At 43.2% G+C, this 23602-nt stretch overlaps 1 pseudogene; it reads right to left on the reverse strand.

Moving 5' to 3' along the window:
• Positions 1-2716: 2716 nt before the first annotated feature.
• Positions 2717-3755, reverse strand: LOC147422969 (uncharacterized; annotated as a pseudogene).
• Between the last annotated feature and the right edge of the window lie 19847 nt (positions 3756-23602).

The following is a 23602-nucleotide window of genomic DNA, read 5'->3' on the forward strand; positions in this document are numbered from 1 at the left end:
GATGACAGGACGTGATCCCACACCGTACGAGCGCGAGTACGCAGGCAGGAAGGGCTTAAACGCCCTGATGGACATTCTCAGTTCTCGCGGCGGCATGGTTAGTATTAGGGTTTACTCTTTTTTATTTTTTGTATTGTTTTATAAATGTCGTTATATGTTTTTACTTACTGAAAGCTGTCTTATTGTCTTTTTTTGCAGAATCCGACAGATACGCCGCTTGGACGCGATGAGACGTCTGACTAGACGACGTCAGTTTAGCCGTAGCTAGATAGCATTAGTTTAGGGTTTCTCATAGCTTATGTATCATGAGACGGATTTTATACGTCTTTTTGAACCATGTATATTATTACATTTGTCACCGCAGTTCCTTTTGCCAATCAATTCTTTATGCCTATGATGTTGTACAATTGTCATTATTACATTTGCCAATCAATTCATTTTGCCTATGATGTGTACAATTGTCAATTTTGCAAACAATGCGTCTTGTGGGTGACTATTTTGGGTCTATTATCTACCCTTGCACTTTTTTTTAAAAAGTGAATCAAGTACAATATGGTTGATGGGTGGCAGGGCATTCAATGCCCTGCCACCAAAAAAAAATTCTCTCGGGCGTCGCTATAACCGTCGCTATTTATGGCTCTGTAGCGGTCGCTATGAGCGTCGCTATAGTCTTCAGTGTAAACGTCGCTATAACCGTCGCTATGAGCGTCTCTATATAGCGACTCTTATAGTGACGCTCTCGTAGCGACGCTCGTAGTGACGGTTTTAGCGACGCCGGGGGTTATAAAAACCCAATGTATTTCCGTCGCTAACAGCGTTACAAGAGCACACAACCTCTTGTAGTGTAGGTGGCCCTCGGCATCATTTGCTCTTTGTAGCTCTCGATCTCATGGATAAGTCAATTTTACAATTGGCCGCACTCCTTTTCTCTGGCAACCTCCATCCGATAACACCTCAGCCCTCTATAGTAATACCTCCCATTGCTTGCTCATGGCCATCCACAACGTGCAACTCTCCCCGTCTTTCTATCTTAAAACAAATGCTCAGGTAGACCTGTCTTTCCCCGCCTGCATGCGTCCTCCTCCTATTCTCCTCATATGCTATGCATCCAATAACATCCGTCTCTCCCTGGCTTCGGTAACCACCCCTGCAGCTTCTGGAACAAAATCCCTCCACTCCAGCCCTCTACGATCCCCTCAGACTCTAAAACGCCACAATGCTACCCAGTGGCGCATGCCCTTCGACTCAACTTCGCTCTCCTCCTGTAGTCAGCCCCCCTCTTGGCCCTCTCCTCCTGTAAGTCGGTATGTCAGTCCCAGCTTTTGAACTGATTTTGCACATTACCGCCTTCCTCATCCTGAAGGTTGATGCCCCTTGTGTAGCACCACCTGCCCATAGCGCTCTCAACCACCTGTCCTTCTCCTGCACTGGCTGGTCTTCCCATGCTGCTCGTAACCCTGCACACTAGCCCCTGGCCTTTCCAACTCTCATGCCAACCATCAAATCTCAGAGCTCCTTGTAGTCCTTGGACCCTGGAGGTTGCGGCCCCTCAAAACCATGCTATTGGCCACCCACAACGTGACCCTCTCCCCTCTCTACCCTTGACTGCTCTGTCATACCCCCATGAAGCCGGCTCCTTAGGTGACACCCTACCTCCTCTTCAAGCCCGCCCCCTTTGTAAACAACACCACCTCGTGATATGGCCGCCTCTGATGGGCCTTCAACTGGCACCCTTCTTCCTCCCTACTCTCTGGCCCTGATGGGTCAGGTCTCCCCTTCATGCTACCGCCTCTTTGACCTGCAGCTCATGGCGTTCACCCACGTGGTGCTCCTGCTCGCCATGTAGAACTGGCCCCTTGACAGGATCTCTTGCATGCACTCTCCACCTGTGTAACCTTTCTTCATGCAGGCGACAATATGGCGCCACCTTCCATGCAGATGCTCATTTTTTTCCCTCTTAATTTTAAGCTTTACTTTAAAAAAAAAACTTCCTTAGTTCCACTTCACGCCTCCCACTGCCGATGGTCAAAAAGACTTCATCTGCACACCGTTCAATTTCCGAGCTCCACCAAAATTTCTTGCCTAGCTCCCTTTCATGCGGCTGAAAAAGGACCATCGATGTTTTAAGTCAAGTCGATGATCATAGGTAGGACCGACCATGAGCTTCGAGCATTGTATGCCATAAAACTCCACAAAAAAAAAAACCATTTTTTGTGCCGATGACCTCAAGATCTCTGGTAACTTCAAGCCGCAATCGCTTGTCACAAGTGTCAATTGAAAGTTTAACATCCACCGATCTTCAAGTATCCTAAAATCTCGAACTCACACAAATAGCGCAAGTACTAACATACATATCATGGCCTTTGGTATGCTAAAAACCACATTTGTCATACACCTCCAACCGCGTTTCGCAACGATTTCATCGAGGTTCAACACTTGAAGCCTCCCATCCCGAAAAAAAGCTTTGGAACAGCATTCGACCAACTTAAGCCACATTTAGCATACACATCATGTAGCACTTGTTCCAGGCTGCATTCTAGTACGTGCCCAAGTATTCAGATATCCTCCTGCAAAGCTTCATGCATGTGCTCCTGGCATTTCCATGAGCCGACCATCTTCAGTTGTACCATCATTGCCCAACCCCTTGTTGAGCATTCATGCTCAACCATAGCATTATTTAGATAATATATCATTGCAGAAGAAGAAACTGATAATACTATGTACAAGAGCTAGATAAATAGCAGTATATAGATAGAGAGATACTTTCACTGGCTGTAGCACCCACCTGGGTCAAATGGAAAGCCATAGGCTCTCCCAATCATAGTGTAAACTCCACCTGGATCAAAACTATGGCATTGATTGTAGCCATCCACTTGGAAAACATATGACTTCAACCCTCTCTTTGCACCTGCAAACCCAAGCAAAAACTTTTGGAGCAGCTTGGCATGGCATATACCTTCAACCTGTATCCAGAAGCTTTTCCCGCACACAAAATGGACTTGTGTACATTGCAAAATGCCTGCATCATACACCAAAATGCTGCCTCCTGCTAGAGATGGCTCCATAGCATGATCTGCCTTCAAAATCCTTTTCAATCTATGCACAGTTGCTTGCACAACAACCTTAAGCAGCAAGCTCATCATAAGCATAGCACAGACCTTGAATACCTTCTTTTTGGCTTTCGATTGTGACATGGAGAAGCATACAGATTCCTTCTGTTTATCATAGGCCTGACTGAAGTGCCCAAGCACTAGCTCTGGAAGTGCCTCTTTATCCCCACAATCGATTGTGACCTGCTCTTCAATCACCTACTCGATCACCTCATCATTGGACAAGCAAGACAAAAATTGATCCCACACTTCAACACGTGCAAGGTTGGTAGTACCGTCCTCTTTGCATGTGACCCTGCTCTCACAAGCTGCACATATACCTGTCTCCACAACGTCAATTGCCGGAGCTATCTCTCTACGGCTACACACCAACTCTGGAACCCTATAGTGCACCTCGAAATGCTGGTCAAGGAAAAAGTTGCTCCACCCCCTGCATAGATAAAGCATCTTGGCATACCTCTACTTCACCTTCACTCGAACTTGATGTAGATAGGAGATCAGTTTCCTCCACTAGTTCCTCAATGTCTTGCACTTTTGCTTAGTAGGCGACGTCAAGCATGGCTTTCCAATCTTCGTCATAAGTCGCAAAATCCTCAACATAATTGGAGCTTGAATCACTCCAGGCATCTTCGCCATCACATTCATATCCGCTACTAGCGGAGCGTGTTAAAGCTTCATCATAGGAGACTTCTTTATCAAGAAATGACTTCCTGCATACCTCTTGGTCGAATCTTCGATCCGATTGAGCCTTTAATACTTCCGTCTTGAAATCTCAGACAAAACAGGCTTGAACCCTCGATCGTGATTGCCTATTGGAAACCTCCAAATTGTTGAGCCACGCCTTTGCTTTGCCCTGCATGACCTGTGACAAACCTCTAAGCTTTGCTGCGTTGGTTAGTATCTGTAGTGACATCATATACAACTCTAGATCGCATATCCAATCTTCTGCATCTTCCTCGCCAGTAAAAATCGGCGGACCGAAATCTTCAATCATCTTCAAGCTGTAGGACTTCATCGAGGAGCAATCATGAGTAGATCCTCAATGGGGGCACCGTTGATGGAAGGGTGGAAGTAGGAATAAACCCAGCACACTCTACACTGCCTCTCTATAGCCCAAGGATTAACTCGCACCCCTAACCACACAGAATCACATACACACGCGCACTATCTGCCAATCTCCATAGTATAGAACACCTTCGAGAAATCACGGCTACACACACTCGACCATAACTGCAAACACTCATCGACAAGTCACCATCCCACACTTGTACCCACCGATGCATACACTCATACCAATCCTGTAAACACACTGACACAGGGAGGTGACACCGACCACATATACAATTTGCACGCACAATCTCTCTACCTCCCTCTCTACTCACATACACACAATCCCGGAGCCACGCTACCACGGGCATACAACAAAAGACACGAGGCAGATAATATTGGCGGCAAACTCGACAAAAAACAACAACCCAACTATGCATCACATAAACCCAATCAAATACAATGATAGCAAATTCGATAGTTGCCGACTTCATAGCGACGTGATGCTTCGTGCTGCTTGATCCTCCTTGCACTTGATCCTCGATGGCTTCTCGTGCTTGGCAAAACCTCTGTCTACTTGGCGGCTCTATCCTTCTCGACTTGCAGCCCCCTTTTACTACAGGGTTAGGTGGCCCTCGACATCATCTGCTCTCTCTAGCTCTCGATCCCATGGATAAGTAAATTTTACAATTGGCCGCACTCCTTTTCTCTGGAAACCTCCATCCGACACCACCTCAGCCCTCTACAGTAATGCCTCCCATTGCTTGCTCACGGCCATCCACATCGTGCAACTCTCCCCGTCTTTCTATCTTAAAACAAATGCTCATTTATACCTGTCTTCCCACGCCTGCATGCGTCGTCCTCCTATTCTCCTCATATGCTATGTATTTAATAGCATCCTTCTCTGGCTGGCTTTGGTAGCCACTCCTGCAGCTTCTGGAACAAAATCCCTTCACTCCAGCCCTCTACGCTCCCCTCAGACTCTACAATGCCACAATGTTAGCATTAGTGGCGCATGCCCTTCGACTCAACTTTGCTCTCCTCCTGTACTCGGCCCACCTCTTGGCCCTCTCCTCCTGTACTCGGCACGTCAACCCCATCTTTTGAATTGATTCTGCTCAGTATCGCCTTCCTCATCCTGAAGGTTGATGCCCCTTGTGTAGCACCACCTCCCCACAGCGCTCTCAACCACTTGTCCTTCTCCTGCATTGGTCGGGCTTCACATGCAGCTCGTAACCCTGCACACTAGCCCCTGGCCCTTCCAACTCTCCTGCCAACCATCAAATCTCAGAGCTCCTTGTAGTCCTTGGACCCTGGAGGTTGCGGCCCCTGCAAACCATGCTATTGGCCACCCACAGCGTGCAACTCTCCCCTCTGTGCTGTTGACTGCTCTGTCATACCGCCCATGAAGCCGGCTCCTTAGGTGACACCCTACCTCCTCTTGAAGCCCGCCCCCTTTGTAAACAGCGCCACCTCCTGATATGGCCGTCTCTGATGGGCCTTCAACTGGCAGCCCTTATTCCTCCCTACTCTCTAGCGGTTTTGGATATATATCGGCTAGCTTGCGCTCGTGGCAAAGCAGCCAGAGCCGGTTGCCAGTCAACTGCAACCGGTTGGAAACAGTTGACTAAAAGGTCAATGTGCTCTTCACATGCACTCTTCGAACTCCCGACCTCACCCTCCAGGTGCTCTCGCCTTACCAGCATGCGACGTACGTGTGCTTGCGTGAATCCTGGAGACTTGTCCTCATAGTGCTACACAGTACCTGCTGCGCCCCCAAAAAGTGCAATGACCTGCTGCGTCGGTCATGTCCACGCACACATCGGCAAGCTAGCCGATATTTAACCACAGCCCTCTCTAGCCCTATTGGCTCAGGTCTCCCCTTCATGCCACCGCCACTTTGACTTGCAACTCATGGCGTTCACCCACGTGGTGCTCCTGCTCGCGATGTAGCACTGGCCCCTTGACGGGATCTCTTGCATGCACTCTCCACCTGTGTAACCTTTCTTCATGCAGGCGACAAATCTAATGGAAAAAAATCACATAAGAGCACTGCAAAGGCCGGATCCATGCTTCCATGGCAAGGGCATGGAGAACAAGGGTTAGATTTTCGTGATGTCGGAGATGAAGGTAGAGAATGGGAAGCGTCTATTCTGAGATGTCCCATGCTTAATGCCCCAGATCGTGATCAAAAGGACCACGCTTGGAATCCAATCTTTCGATTTCCTCTATCGAATGTACATTTTTGTACATTACACGCATTCATGCGCATTTTTGATAGGCTATTGAAGCTCCACATTGACTATGCTTTCACGATGAAACGTTGGAAAAGTCCCAGGAAGCGATCGAAAGAATGGAGGTACTCTTGAATTCCATTGGCTGTCACGGTGGAAATGTGTCTATCGTTGCTGCAAAGAACACAGGGGAGGCCCATGAAATTGCTCAACAAGTGTCAATGAGTGCACAAAAAGCTAGACACTTTTTGAAGAAAGTTTCCAAGGAAAGCCAAGTCGATATGATGCTCAAAACAGCTCCAACCAGCAGGCAGGTAACCTTTGGGAGCTTTGGAAGGAGTTATGCAAAGCTACTACCGACAATGATTCAAATGGCGAGCTTGCAAACAAGCGCAAGCAAGTTTGGGCACATTTTGATAAAATGGTCAAGCTTATGGGCCTTAACAGCACAACATAAGAACAACGCCAATCATTTCAAGAAGCCTTGGCGGATTTTACCAAGGTCTTCACCCTTTCTTGGGGTGAAATAACATCACAGATTACATGGTAAGTCATTTTACATGGTGTATTCATTACAAGGGATTGTTTTTATAATAATGTGGATCGTTTACTCATGTGAACACATATCTTGTTTGCGCATGGTGCATTTTTTATGCACAAGTATGGATCGCTTGAAATTTTTAGCACTCAAGGCATGGAGAAGTCCCATTATCAAGCAAGGGGAGTGTACTTCAAAAATACTCGACATGGTGGTGGAATGGTGCAATCCAATTATTTGGAGGAGATGTTCAATTGGTTTTTTCGCACAACATTTGCTCGTAAGCTCACAATGGAGCGTGCGCGACAATCCAAGATTGCTATTGAAGTGTGGAAATGGAGTCGTCAAGAGCATAGCAACAAGTGGCAAATGTCGCAAGGTCCACCAAGCATGCTGCATGGCGGCGATGCAGAGTGCGACAAGGATCAAAGTGGATACTACGCGAGTCACTAGATGTGAACGCAGGGTCCAACTCTTAGCGACATGTTTATTTAAAAAATAATACTTTTTAAAAAAAAATAGTGTGAACAGGGCCCCTTTTTAAATGGGCCCTTATTAAATATTGCATGCTCTCATAAACCACTCATTTCTTAAGAACAGGTGAGCTCTTACCAACAAAATGGCGCGCCCACCAAACAAACCGCGAAAGAGCATCCGCCTGACAACAAAAACACCCTCCAAGGATGTGAGAAGCCGTCATGGCTTAAAGGCACAAGAAAACGGCCACGAACGCCTGGCCGTTCCAGGAACTCATATGGTAGTGGGCATGGTGGTAGGGCACGAGAGTCATCGAGGACTGTTGAATCTCCACCTCCTCAAGATTAACACCTAGAAGGAGAATGAAGCAACGTGCCCAACGCTGGAGAGAGGAGAGGGCCCAGCAAACAACAGAGTCCGATAGGGAGCAGCCGTCGCGCCACCAATCACAAGCAGGACCAATCCAGGACTCGGGTGGTCCATACAGACACTGAATTCAGAGAGTTATCCACCATGCTTGCAAGGCCAAAAAATACCGCTCAATAAACACCGGGTGGCCTGTTGGGGGGACGACATTGCCTTGAGGCCCTGAGCTCCCCCACACAACAAATCGGCGCCAAGGGAAGAGGAACAATCTGAAGTCGCTGCCGAACAGTTCCCTTAAGCATTGTAAAGAGGTGCAAGTCTAAGTTTTTCAAGATGCCTAAACGCCGCCCGTAGGATAATGTGCAAGTGCCCACATGGACAACGCAGCGGCGCCGAAAAATTACAAGTGCATTTGGAGAAATCCGCCACTACCACAGATCGACAGAGCTTTGATTTGACCACCCCTTTGCTCGACACTGTGCAGGAGGTGCTTCAAGCTACGGAAATCAGAAATAGTAAATGCAAGCAATAACTCTAGAACTATTCAAGGAATCGCAAGGCCCACATCATTTCGGTGTTGGAAAATTCCAACCTATGCGCCACATTCAAAGCGAGTGAAAATTACAACCAAATGATATGCAGCTTGCTCTTGATTTGCGGACGAGACTTCGAGCATTAGCCGAATTTACCCCTCTTTTTGTATTGACACCCTTATCTTTGTAATGATTTGACTTTCCAATGACAATATGATCACAATGTGTCTTTGTGTCTACTATCTTTGAAATGAAAATGACTTTGTAATTTCAATTCTGTATGTAATTAATATTTCAGTCAATTTCAGTAAATTTGTGCTTTTTAAGTACCTTGGGGGTAGATAAGCCTACTAAGGGGCAAAAAAGCATGGCCACAAGGGGCGCAATGGCCCCACCCATTAGTTTTGGAGGGCCATTGCGCGCCCTTGTGGCCAATGCTTTTTTTTGCCCTTTGTAGGCTTATCTACCCCCAAGGGTACTTAAAAAGCACAACTTTACTAAAACCTATTGGTTTTTGCAACTTATTTTACATGGATCCTTGTGGACACCTTTTTTAGCCATTTTCAAGCTTTGGGAATTCCCTATAGGATATTAAAAAAAAAACATATTGTGAAACCAGTGTCTATGCAACATTAAATTTGGATTTTCAAATGTCCAATGTAATTGGACTTTTTGGTGCAGGGGTGTACTAGGTAGAGCTAAAGCAGGTGATAGTGTGCTGGAAACTTCATTTCATAATTGATTTCACCTTTTCTAGTGTCCTTGAGTGTGAATATGCTGGGATTGCCATAGAAAGGGTGCATCTAAATTAATGCTGCAAAACTAACTCATTTCAATAAAATTTGTGCTTTGTAAGTATCCTGGGGGTAGATAAGCCTAAAAAGGGGCTAAAATAAAGCCTGGCCACAAGGGCGCGCAAATGGCCCATCCAAAACTGATGGATGGGCCATTGCGCGCCCTTGTGGCCAGGCTTTTTTTGGCCCTTGGTAGGCTTATCTACCCCCATAGGGAACATAAAATACCTAAATTTACTGAAAATTGACTGAAAATACATATTGAACTTGAAATTACAAGGTCACTTATCAAAACAATTTTCATATCACCAATGAAACCATTTTCAAGATTGACAAATCACATTCAAAAGAATTTGCAAGATAGAGAGACAATTTCAAATATTTTTATTACTTCCAAACGGTGATTTTACATCATGTATCTAAGGAGTCATAATTTTTTGACCATTTCTTGGTGCCTATTTTGCGCGTAAGGCAAAACTCCCCAGTAGTAGCACCACCTCCCCACAACACTCTCAACCACCTGTCCTTCTCCTGCACTGGCCGGGCTTCCCATGCAGCTCGTAACCCTGCACATTAGCCCCTGGCCCTTCCAACTCTCCTGCAAAGCATCAAATCTCAGAGCTCCTTGTAGTCCTTGGACCCTGGAGGTTGCGGCCCCTCAAAACCATGGTATTGGCCACCCACAACGTGCAACTCTCCCCTCCGTGCCCTTGACTGCTCTGGCATACCGCCCATGAAGCCGGCTCCTCAGGTGACACTCTACCTCCTCTTGAAGCCCGCCCCATTTGTAAACAACGCCATCTCTTGATATGGTCGCCTCTAATGGGCCTTCAACTGGCAGCCCTTCTTCCTTGTGACTCTGTCCCTGATGGCTCAGGTCTCCCCTTCATGCTACCGTCTCTTTGACCTACAGCTCATGGCGTTCATCCATGTGGTGCTCCTGCTCGCCATGTAGCATTGGCCCCTTGACGGGATTTCCTGCATGCACTCTGCACCTGTGTAACCTTTCTTCATGCAGGCGACCAGATGGCGCCACCTTCCCATGCAGATGCTCATTTTTATTCCCTGTTAATTTTAAGATTTACTTAAAAAAAAACTTCCTTAGTTCCACTTCACGCCTCCCACTGCCGATGGTCGAAAAGACTTATATATCTTTTTCTCGTCTGCACACCGTTCAATTTTTGAGCTCCACTAAAACTTCATGCCTAGCTCCCTTTCATGCAGCTGGAAAAGGACCATCGCTGTTTTAAGTCAAGTCGATGATCGTAGGTAGGACTGACCATGAGCTTTGAGCATTGTATGCCATAAAACTCCACAAAAAAAACCATTTTTTGTGCCGATGACCTCAAGATCTCTGGTAACTTCAAGCCGCAATCGCTTGTCACAAGTGTCAATTGAAAGTTTAACATCCACCGATCTTCAAGTATCCTCAAATCTCGAAACTCACCCAAATAGCGCAAGTACTAACATACATATCATGGCCTTTGGTCTGCTAAAAACCACATTTGTCATACACATCCCAACCGCGTTTCGCGACGATTTCCATCGAGGTTCAACACTTTGAAGCCTCCCATCCCAAAAAAGCTTCGGAACAGCATTCGACCAACTTAGAGCCACATTTAGCATACACATCATGTAGCACTTGTTTCAGGCTGCATCTAGTACGTGCCAAGTATTCAGATATCCTCTTGCAAAGCTTCATGCACCTGCTCCTGGCATTTCCATGAGCCAACCATCTTCAGTTGTACCAACGTTCATGAATTTGGTGAGTTCGATCCATCTATTATAGATCGAGTTGTTGCCAATTATAACTCGTCGGACTCTGACGTTGGCCAACAGGCAGCAATCTTGCAACCCAATAGATGTGTTCGTAGGTGCTTTGGTCAAGCAGGATACTTGAGGCCAGAAGATGTAGCCTCTGACAGCTTGGAGGATGATCATGTAGACCACATTCCCAACGATCGATGAAATGATCGAAACGATCATGGATTCAAAAAGGCTTATCTGTGATGATATGAAAAGTGAAGCCGATACACCATTGTATGATGGAGCATGTGTGTCTAGATTGAAGGCGCTCCCGGTTCTTCTCAACATCCACGCAAAGTTTGGATGGAGTGACACTAGCGTCACAACGCTTTTCAGGTGATCTATTACAATGTGTTTACTTTAATAAAAAAATCTAGATGTATAATGATTTGATAGATTACTTACACAAGTGTACCGCATGATTGCTCAAAGAGCACATACTGCTAGATGATAATGTGATGCCAGATTCCAGAGAGGAAGCAAAAAAGATCTTGCAAAACTTGGGGATGGATTACAACTCGATTCAGGCTTGTCCTAACGACTACATTCTTTTCAGAGGGGAATACATAGACATGGAGAAGTGTCCGAAATGTGATTCCGAGAGATATCGAGTAGATCTCCATGGAACAAATAATCCACAAAAGGTTTTGTGACATTTTCCTCTGCTTCCTTGCATCAAGCATTTCTTCGAATGTAAGTCCATGGCCGCCCTAGCATCATGGCATGAGGAGAATAAATCTTCGTATGGTGTGCTACGGATTCCTGCAGATTGTGCAGCTTGGAAACACATAGACGAAACATGGCCGGAGTTTGCTAGGGAAGCTCAAAATTTGCGCCTAGGTTTGGCTATGGATGGCGTAAATCCATTTGTTCAAAGATCAACATCTTATAGTGTATGGCCCGTTGTCATCATCAACTACAACATTCCCCAGTGGTTGACTACCAAGAAGGGGTACCTGTGGCTAAACTTGATTATGCCGGGGCGGTATAAAGTGAAGAATATGGATGTGTATCTTCATCCACGGATATGAGCCCCATATGAGCCGACACACATGTCGACGGAATGCTTTGATCAGAGGCATTCTAATGTGGACCATGCATGACTATCATGGACAAACAGAATGCTCAGGTGATTTTACATTCAAACTCAAACACTGTAAATCTTGGTTTTTCTCAAGCTTATCATTGTCATGTGTATACATGCAGGGCTTCAAACAAGGGGATACAGAGCATGTGTCACATGTGGACCTAGACTGAATGCACGTCGGGCGTCCTCACTGAAGAAGCAAATCTACGAAGGTCATCAAGCGTATCTTCCAGAGAATCATGTGTTACGCGATGGATTTTTGGGAAGAGAGCCACCGAGGATATCTGCACAAGCATGGTTAGAGCAGAAGGAGATGTATGATGACGGTTTGCCCCCAGGGATGAAGAGACTCTCTATGGTACGAGTTACTATATTGGCCCCGACTCATGATCAATCACTTGCTTGATCCAATGCACATATTCGAGAATGTGGGTAATCTGCTATGGGGCCATATGACCGGTAAGAAAGATACTTTGGGAGCTAGGGTTGACCTTAGAAATGTGGATCGTATGGAGCAATATTGACCGCAGACAGCATCCGATGGATCGATAAAACTCCCTAAAGCACTATGGATTTTCACAGGAGCCCAAGAACGCAAAGTAAAAGAGACCAATTTGATCTGTGCGGATCCCCACAGGCGTAATGCACTCGCTTCCGAACGTGTTTTACTAAAGAAGGAAAGCTTACCCAGTTGAAGTCACACACTAACATAAAATGTGTCAGCTATGTTTGAAGTGGAATATATCATAGTGGGAATTGTGTAGCAATTTTGTGTGTGGACTTTAACATCATTGCTAGACGTGTTTTGCAGTTTATTTTACCGGTGGCCATTGAGGGATGTTTGTCTCTTGACGTCCGTAACACAATCTACAAACTTGCGAAGTTGGTGCAATGGATCTCACAAAAGGAGATCAATATAGACTCCATACCATTCGCCAAACTAAACGCTACGAAGGTTGTGTACACGTTTGAGAAACACTTTCCTACTACCATGCTAACCATTCAGATGCATCTTCTTGTTCACATAGTTGATGAGCTGGAAATAGCTGGCACAGTACATTCCAGATGGATGTTCTTTTTAGAACATTTCATGAAAACACTTAAGGGATATGTGCGTCAGATGGTACGTCCGGAGGGTAGCATGGCAGAAGGTTGGCTGGTATCAGAGTCCCTAATTTACATTGGAAAGTGGCTAAACAGATTTGATAAAGCCCGCGACGCGCTATGGTGAACCATAAATGAAGAGCGCATATCTGGGATTGTCATGCGCAATCTCGGTTTAAGATGAAGATGACGGAAGATCTAGAGGCTAAAATCAATCAATTTTTCATGCTTCACAATCCAGTGATGCAAAAGTGGATTTCACAATACAAGGATGCAAAGCAAGAGCGAAAAAGGGCACGGATCGAGTGGAGACGGGGAAGATGACCACCGATGCATTATCTGGCGGGTCTAGAGAGCATACCAACATTCATGAGCTTAAGATGGTTGCACAACCAATTGAAAAGCGCACAACAGTGCAGTGAAGAAGTGACTGAGGAGGAGTGGGAGTACTCTCGGGGTTGCGCGACCAAGGTAAGTTTGCAATGTACGACTAGTGACTTTCTAGATGTTTGAACGGCCACTCATAATCTTTGTTAGTTGTAGTATAACTCATACACAACAGCATGGTGTAAAGGTCAACATTTTAGGATGGAACAGTGGTCGATGGTAGGATGTGACCCCACACCGTACGAGCATGAGTACACAGGCAGAAGGGCTTAAACCCCTTGATAGACATTCTGAGTTCTTACGGCAGCATTGTTAGTATTAGGGTTTACTCTTTTCTATTTGTTGTATTGTTTTGTAAATTATATGTTTATACTTACAGAAAGCTGTCTTATTGTTTTTTTTTTGCAGAATTCGATAGATACGCCGCTTGGACGCGATGGGACGTCTGATTAGACGACGTCAGTCTAGCCATAGCTAGATAGCATTAGTTTCCTTTTGTCATAGCATATGTATCATGAGATGACGTGTATACATCTTTTTGTAACTATTGGAAAACCATGTATATTTTCTCAATAATGACATTGGTGTTGTAACTATTACATTTGCAAAGCTTAACAATCAAGTGATTTTGCCTATGATGTGTACAATTGCTTCCAATGTTAAATTCCCTGAAAGGCAAATCTACTTTAGGTTCAGGGAAAAGATATGTACATAGATGCTAAGGAGTTGGGTAGTACCATACCTCTTGTACATAAGCAAGCTTTCAATAAGTCAATAAAGAGCTCTATTTCCGTGTACATGATTTTTGTTAAAGATTTTCAAAATGAACCTAATGCTTTAGCAAAAGAAAATATAAACAATCAAAGGGAATTAGAGTTATCCAATTTCCTCAAGGGGTTCCAAGATGTTTTTATTGACGACATCCCTGTGAACTACCTCCCAAACGAGGCAATGATGACCATGTAGTTGAACTTCTTCCAGGAAGTTCACCCCCTTAATAAATCTCCTTATACAGTTTCCCAAGCTTGACAAGAGGAGATTATGCGGCAAGTGCATGAGCTAGTTGAGAAAGGCATGATTAGGCCTATCTCATCTGCATTTTGTTCACCAGAGTTATAAGTGCAAAATAAAGAAGACACATATCGTATGTGTGTCAATTATAGAGCACTAAATAGGATCACTATCAAGAATAGGTTTCCTGTTCCACGGGTAGAAGACCTATTTGATAAGCTACAAGGGTCGACCTACTTTAGTAGGATTGACCTAAAAGGGTGGATACCATCAAATAAGGATAGTGGACCAAGAAATTGTAAAGACCGCATTTTGCACTACGTTTGGTCTTTACCAGTACACTGTTATATCTTTTGGCTTGACCAATGCACCGGCCACATTTAACCGCTTGATGAAGAAGCTATTCAAGCCTCACCGAACCTTTACTGGAGTGTTCTTTGATGAAATAATCATCTACTCTAACTCATTAGACAAACACAAGCAACACCTCTAGGTTATATTTCAAGTTTTACGAGAGAATAAACTTTATATTAATCAAAAGAAAAGTGAAATTTTCGTACAAGAGATTCAGTATTTATGTCACATTTTCTCTCAAGATGGCATCCAAATGGATCCATCAAAGCTACAGGTACTAAAAGGATGGCCTAAAATTCCAAGGAATCTGCATGAACTAAGAAGCTTTATAGGTATGTGTGCATACTATAGACGCTTCATAGAAAATTTCTCACAAATCGCGGGACCATCATATGACCTAACAAAGAAAAATGTTAGGTATATATGGGCCCACCAAAGAGAACAATGCTTTTGAAAATCGTAAAGAGAAGCTTATCTCTCAACCTGTGCTTACACTACCAAATATCTCAATCCCATTTGAGTCCAATGCGACGCTTGTGGTGATTGCCTTGGAGCTGTTTTGCTCCAAAAAGGGCATGCCATGGCCTATGAAAGTCGAAGGCTTGACCCTGTTGAGAAAGCTCTAGGCATATATGAGAAGGAACTCTTAGCAGTTCTACATGCTCTAGATTCGTGGAAGCACTATTTACTGGGGACTCCTTTCATTCTGCGAAGGATCACCAAAGCTTAAGTACTTCATGACGCAGACCAAGCTCTTCGACAAACAAATGAGGTGGGCAAATTTACTTTCACAATTTCATTTTCATATTGCTCACATTACTGGCAAGCATAATCAAGTAGCCGATGCACTCTCAAGACAATCGAGAGTGAATATAGTATCCATAGAAACTCACAATGATCTATCTTCTATGATAGATGAGTATGCTACCGATCTTGATTTTAGAGATATGATTTCAGCCCTTAAACTAGGGAAGAAGGAAGAACCATTTATCCTATAAGATGGTTATCTTCTTGATGGCAATAGACTATGCGTTACTAACCCACTACGTGAGAAAGTAAGGTATGAATCTCTTGCTCCTCCTTATGCGGGGCATAGAGGGATTCGGTCTACCCTAAAAGGGATAGAAACATATTCTATTGGAGTGCCATGAAAGCAAACATACAAGAGTATGTTTCAAAATGTGTGGTATGCCAAAAGATGAAGTTTGATACAGGAATATGGACGATAGTAGATAGGTTTAGCAACAAACAATCACATTCCATACCTGTAAAAAAGACTATTAAAGCCCATCAAATGGAAACCCTCTTTATATCACAAATCTTCAAATACCATGGTTTGCCAATGCCTATAGTGTTCGGATAGAATGACCAGTAACTTCTGGAAGGTCTCTTTGAGAATTTAGGTACAAGGCTAAACTTATCTTTGGCCTATCATCCCCAAACGGATGGCCAAAGTAAAATAGCTAACCTAACAATTTTTGATGTACTAAAAGCTTATGCCACAGAAGTAGATCAAAAGTCCCAATGGGAGAAGTACTTACCCTTAGTAGAGCAAGCTTACAATAACATTGTACATACTTCCACGGGAAAAGCACCTTTTGAGGTGATAGAGGGGAAGATAAAAAAGTCCCCTGCTACTCAAGGTACATGGGAAGATCTTCGCTGCGGATGAATATAGCCGAGACCTGCAAGAATCTTTCCAAAAGATTAAGGATGCTATATCCATCTCTCAGCAAAGGCCAAAGGCTGCTGCTGATAAGCACAGAAGAGCCCTAGCCTTTAAACAAAATGATTGGGTCTTGCTCAAGTTTCCCAAGGCTCGATTAAGGCACACAATGGGCAAGAATCCTCCAGGACACCAAAGTACTATACTAAGCTAGCAAAAAGGTATTATGGTTCCTTTCAGATTCTTAGGCCAATCAATGAGATGACCTATTAACTCAAATTGCCCAACCATTGGCTCATGCACAATGATTTCCATGTGAGCCTATTAAAGCCTTACAAAGGAGAGCCACCTCAAGAAGACCCACTGGAGATCGAGGACCAAGAAGAGGTTTGTTGCAGCCCGAGTCCATTCTCCGACATGAAGACAAGGTATTACGAAAGCGGTAATAAGAATATCCGACAATATCTTATCAAGTTTAAAAATTATCCTTTTGAAGATGCTAGATGGATTGCAAGGGGAACGGGAAACTCATCATGAAGTATGCTGATGACTCTGTTTTTTTAAATCACTTGGTACTTCACTCCATTTGTTTAGTATGTAGTGTCTAAACAGCTGAGAGCAAAGACCACGCATGCGCGAGATCACCTTCTTGCCGTCATCATCCATGATGATGCCGCCGCTGAAGTCGATGGAGTAAGACAAGCCCTCTGGCCGGTGACGCGTGAACCTGGGTGTCCCGGCAGGGGTCTCTAGCGGCGTGTCGATGGGGCTACGGACGTCAGGTGTCTCCACCGGCGTCTGGCCCCGAAGCGAGGAGTGTCGAGTGGGGTGGCTCCTGGCGGAGTAGGTAGAGGTGTGTAGCTTCTAGGAACAGTCAGCCGTGCAAAAACTGGTGTAGATGGCGATGTTGTGGCTGGTGTGGGGGCGGGCAAAGAAGGGGAGGGTAAAGAGCCTCTTCGAAACGAGGCGGTGTGAGGCATCGGTGGCGGAATCCCACAACAACCGCCACCGCCACCACTAGAGCGCCGGTGTCTAGACGAGTGTGAAGCTCGTCTTGTCGACGCCGAAGCTTCGGAGCCACGCCGAATGCTCCGAAGAGAGGGAGATGGATGGAGTAGGAACGCGCGATGATGCGCCAGAGCGATGACGCTCCACGTACCACTGTCTCTGCTGCGGTGACAAAGAAGAAAGAAACTCCTCATCATCCATACCTGCATTAAACACACGAATATTTAAACTTAATATTGAATGAATAGAGTAGACAATGACGCAAAGACCATTAAATACAATGACGTAATGGCGCATATAAATACAATGACGCAATGAATTGAGTGATAGAAGAGGCAAGTCGAAAACTCAGAATTTTCAATCAAAAGATGTGAGCGCGAGTAGAAAAGAGCGTTATACACCATGGAAGGTACTTAGAGAGCCAGAGCTTTTACAACACGGAGCAAAATTGTTCAAATACAATATTTGTGGCTTTAAGAGATCTCTCTCTCATCCTCGCATAACTCAGCATAACTTCCCTATATCTATATAGAGCTCTCCGTTTAAACACATATCCTCTGTTTCATTTTGTAGCTCCTCTGCATGCACCCCATATAGAGTAGTAGCATCTTGATGCTCGTCTGGCACCACCGCAGTGGCTTCTGATTGAGCATCTTCTCTGATCTCCTCCATTGATGACGTTGTGGATTAGCACATGGTAGCCTTCATACGTCCTGGCACTTCGAGGGGCTACCTCTATGACGTACCACCAGTTTGATGTAGACTTTGTAGGATGAAATATTACCTGCCAGAGCCACATAACTTACATGAGAGCTTTCAAGCACATAAATTGTAAAAGGGGGATGTTAACTATTTACATACTTACTTGTTCACAATGCTCGGGTTGTACGAAAGTGTCTCTTAGCCAAGCTTCATGGCATCATCTCCTCTACCATGCTAATATAGAGATCTATATTAGATGACTTATGTGAGGAGAATACTTTCCTCTCACTCTAACTCATAACTCTTCTTCCTCTCTTTCTAATCTCCTCATTCTCTGCTAGGACTGAGGCTTAGGGACACTAGGTGTTGTGTTTTTCAGTTGGTGTATAAGCTTTCATCTTCAATTACACCAACTAGTTTTATCAAGGAACACAAAGATTCTATTGTACATAAAATCTCCTTGATGGGAGATACATAATACAAGGCCTTTATGGAGGGGGGGGACCATCCATGTAAATCCAGTATTCAATGTTTTTTTTTTTTCTCTCTCTTGTTAAGTATTGTCAATGCCAAATTCGCTAGGTGTAAATTGCTATGTTGCTTTCTCAATTAAGTGCTCTCTCTATGCTTAATGAAATGCTCACTATGTTATCAATTTCCACTACACACAAGTTACTAGTGCATTAAATGTTACAATGACACTTCCCCTTGTAAGCTTCTCATTTTTGCATCTTGATCAAAGTTAATTTGAATAAATTTTGACTCTATTGTTTTTTGTTTTGTAAGAGTACTCTAGGTTTACCATATTTTGAGATTCTTGGTAGATTTTTAATTTTAAATGTAAATTTACTTTTGGTTTGGAAATATTGCATATAAGGAATAAACCTTGGTGAAGCTCCCACCATGCAATTGTGGGATCAAAATTAAACGTCATCATATTTTTGAAATAAAGTTATTGCATAACCACAAATCAAGGTCCATTTTTATCATCTCTCCTTGAGCCCTTTGATTTCTATAGTGTGGGAGTCCAAGGGGGAAAGGGGGATGACCATATGTTATGGACCCCCCCTCCCCCCTCGGTAGGGGTGCCCCCGAAGCCAAGTATTTGAAATTTTTTTGCATGTAATTTTTACGTAGAAAATATGCCAAAAAATCAGTGTGAAACTGTCAATTCTACTTTTCAAGAAGTTGAGATGGATGTATTCTTTGATGTGGACCTTGTCATTGAAAGCCAAGGTGGAGAAAGTGCCAACAGTCAAGGTACTACTACTTATAAATCTCAATCATCCCATCCACAATGACGGCATGCGAATGTTGAAGAGAAGGAGAGATGATGAAAAGTCTTGCCTTCATGCTACTTTACAATGGTGCCAAAACTTTTGTTCTTTGTATAGCTTTCACAAAATTGCTTAACCTATAATCTATATATGGATGGTTTGACACGAGTGTTACAGAGCTTTTTATGTAAATAAATAAATAAATAAATATATATATTTTATACAAATTTGCCTGAAAAGCCAAAGTTCTTTATTAAATTGTTTAAATAGTTTTGACAGACTGCTCAATGAGCAAATTTTGTTTGAAGAAATCACATGCCCCCTACCCGACCTGCCCACCGAACAACTACTTACAAACTTGGGGATGGATTATGATAAAATACATGTATGTCCTAATTATTTGTGGATCAAATAGGTATAGAGAGAACACACAAAGGAAATTTGTCCCTCCAAAGAGTCTACGACACTTTTCAATCATTCCAAGGATAAAGAGTATATTCAAGTGCATGTCTATAGCACCTTTGATGACATGGCATTTAAACACTAGATCTACATATGATGTGATGCGGGTACCTGCTGATTTTGTTGCGTGGAAGCACATAGAGGAACGATGGTCTGCATTTAGAGAAGACCCTCTTTCTGTCCGTCTTAGTTTGGCAATGGACAGAGTAAACCCATTTGGAATTTGGAGTTCCTCATAGAACACATGGCTTATTTGCTTGGTGAACTATAATCTTTCACCATGGTTGGCTATCAAGAAGGGCTATTTACTATTTTCACTAATTGTTCATGGGAAGTACAAGGTAAAAGACATGGATGTTTATCTGGAACCACTTATACAGGAGCTTCAAATCTTGTGGACAGGGATTGATATGGTTGACATGTCCCAACCAGTTGGTCGACAACATGCCCATGTGCAAGGCATTCTCATATGGACCATGCATGATTGGTTAGGCTTTGGTGAGTGTTCATGCAAGTACTTTGAAACCCATATCTATCTGCATTCTATACTTAACCCCAATGGAAATAATACTATACCAAAAGCTCCATGGATTTTGAGAAAGACAGAAAAGCAACAAGTAAAGAAAGTCATATCTACATTCAAAACTCCAACTGGGAGCATGCGATGCTTGAAAACAACATTTACTAAAGATGAAAAACTAAGTGGTCTTAAGTCTCATGATTGTCACAAATTTTCACAGTTGTTTATCTTAACAATTGCCATCAGACATTGCTTGACAGATGACATAAGAAACACAATTTACAAAATTAGTGAGTTAGTGCGTTGGATCTCATCAAAAGAGATCAGGGAAGACAACATAGATGCAACTTGCTTAAATGCTATAGAGGCAGTGTGTATGGTGAAGAAGTATTTTTCAACAAACATTCTTACTATCCAAATGCATTTACATTGTCGATCTAAAGCACAAGACATATACAAAAATAATGAGACACAACCGACATGGTTGGACACAGAGGAGTGGAAAGGGATTGCACGAGATACAAGAGCATCCAGACAGGTTTTAGCAGTAGTGAGATGTAACAAGAGCACACATGGAGTTTGTAGGATCTTCTCATCTTGGGAGTGAGGGCTATGAGACTCTTTGACATGAGTTTGTAAATGTTATACACTATGTAAATAGAATATACAAATATGGTTTTCTAATATTTATCATATGGTTAAGTTTTTATCTTATAAGGGCTTGCTGCCAAGAAGCATCCTTCGATGAGTAGAGAGGAGAAATATGGATTCAAGCATGGACTATCAGTTCTTCTTCTGCAGCTTCACGATGAGGAAGAGGCCATCAACTGGGAGGCCGTACCTTGATCAATATGGTCGATGTATATATTTTTATTTGTACATGTTGATGTATAACTAGTTATGTTTTGGTGCTTTTAGACGGTAACCATGATTATAGATATATTCATGTATGTTCAATTTTGGCTATGGTTTGAGAATTTGGTTATAGTTAAGATTTGGTAATCTGCTCAAGGTTATGATTATGGTTATGGCTAGAGAATTTGGTTATGGTTATGGTTTTGTAAATTGTGTAAGGTTATGGTAATGGTTTTGTAATCTACTTAAGGTTATGGTTATGGTTTTGAAAATTTGGTTAAGGTTATGGTTTCGAAAACTGCTTATAGTTATGGTTATGGTTATGGTTTGAGAATGTGGTTATGCTTATGGTTTTGTAATCCGCTTAAGGTTATGGTTATGGTTTGAGAATTTGGTCATGGTTACGTGTTGGTGGCAATCGTATAAGTACCATCTAATCAACCCAAGACCAACAAAATTATCAATCCTAGGATCTGCAACCCGACTAGGACATAGAAGCATGAGGATCATTGGATGTAGTGAATGAGAAGATTGAGAATGCTCTTCCAATGCAATAGAGGTTAGCCATGAACCACTAACTCTAATCGCACCATAATCGTCAATCAAGCATCACCTACACACATTAAGCCCACCAAAGTCCGACTTGCCATAGACTAGAATCTCAAAACACACTCTTGACAAGCATACACTAACTGCATTGGAGTTGGCCTCTCCAATCACCACATGCCAATAAAGGTACTTAATCAAAAGCTACACACACAAGGTGAATGGTGCTTGAGTTTCATTAAACCCATCCACACACAAGCAAACAATAGGGCACATACACTAATCACAAGATTAAGAACCAATTTAATCAACTTAATTAGAGATGTTAAATATCACAAATCGAGTGCTCATAGAAGGATACGAGTGGTCAATAAGCAAGAAGTCATCACACACACTCAAATCTAGAATAATGAGAATGTGAAACTACTTCATGACATAATGGAATATAGAAGAATTAAAACTAATGAAGAAAGTAGAGATTAGTTTAATCAATAGTTGCTTTTCTAATTACAAAGGACTAGCACTAGCCTTCTAAGCATGGGCATTAAGCTCAAAGCTAGGCCATCCATGAAGTGAACACTCAAGAGAGAGCTCTCAAGAATGGATACTCAAGAATGAAGCTTCTTTGCATAAAAGTATCACTAATGATATTACTATAGCCTCTCCACTCAAGCTATATAAACTCCCTTGTATAATCCATTTCCATGAGTCGAGTCATGTATTACTGTTATTCTCAAGTGTATTAGTGTTATTGATCATGATTGCATCTAGCCCTAATCCATCCTAGCCTAACCCTAACAGATGGGCACTTGCAAGTGCAAGATGTTTCTACTCATTTCTGTATAGAAACAAAACCTGTACTAAAGCCTTGACATGGATTGTGGTAATTGCATCATGGCAATGCGATGTATGCGCATGAAGACTTGATAATGGATGAGAAATCCTCCAGGTTGGCATGCTTAGAGAGAGATCATGCACATGAAGACATGATAATGGATGAAAAATCCTTCGAGGTAGCAAGGTGTGTGTGTGTGTGTGTGTGAGAGAGAGAGAGAGAGAGAGAGAGAGAGAGAGCAAATCGAGGCAAGGTTTCCACAAATCTTTCTTGGTACGAGGCTCCAACACATCCACAAAATCTAGCGACAATTACATATGTTGGCAATCCTTAAACCTCAACTCCACCTCCTCCCTAAGGCACTATCACCTAATAGTCATACTATGCTACCACTATGTCACAAGGGAGGAGGCTATTGCCATCTTTAATGCTCTGGTGAACACTTCCTCTCAACACAAGAATTGACTTTGTATATAGCGCCTCTCACATTGGACTTTGTACATGCAGTGGTTGATTTAGTAGATTTGTGTGCTGCAAAGTCAAGGCAGCCATCATGCTCATGGAAAAGTTGGGATAAAAGGGTGGTGTAGGAACCATTAGGTTGAAGGGTGCCTATCATGTAAATAGAAAAGGGTGAATGGTCAATTAAATTACTTCATCTGTTTTCGCAACTATGATTGCACTGGCAAAGAAAAAAGATAGAATTGCCAAAATATGACCTTAAAGCCACATCTTAACCTTGGTGATGATTTGGACTACTAAAATGCCATGCCTTTTAATAGCTTACATGTACTCCTAAGGTTGAAGGCTGCACCTTTTACATGTACTCTTGAGGTTGAAGTTTGCACTTATTTTTGTGAATTAAAAGGCAAGATAGTTTTTA

The sequence above is a fragment of the Adiantum capillus-veneris genome, chromosome 26, assembly GCF_014529385.1.
Source record: "Adiantum capillus-veneris isolate H3 chromosome 26, ASM1452938v2, whole genome shotgun sequence".
NCBI classification, from domain to species: domain Eukaryota; kingdom Viridiplantae; phylum Streptophyta; class Polypodiopsida; order Polypodiales; family Pteridaceae; genus Adiantum; species Adiantum capillus-veneris.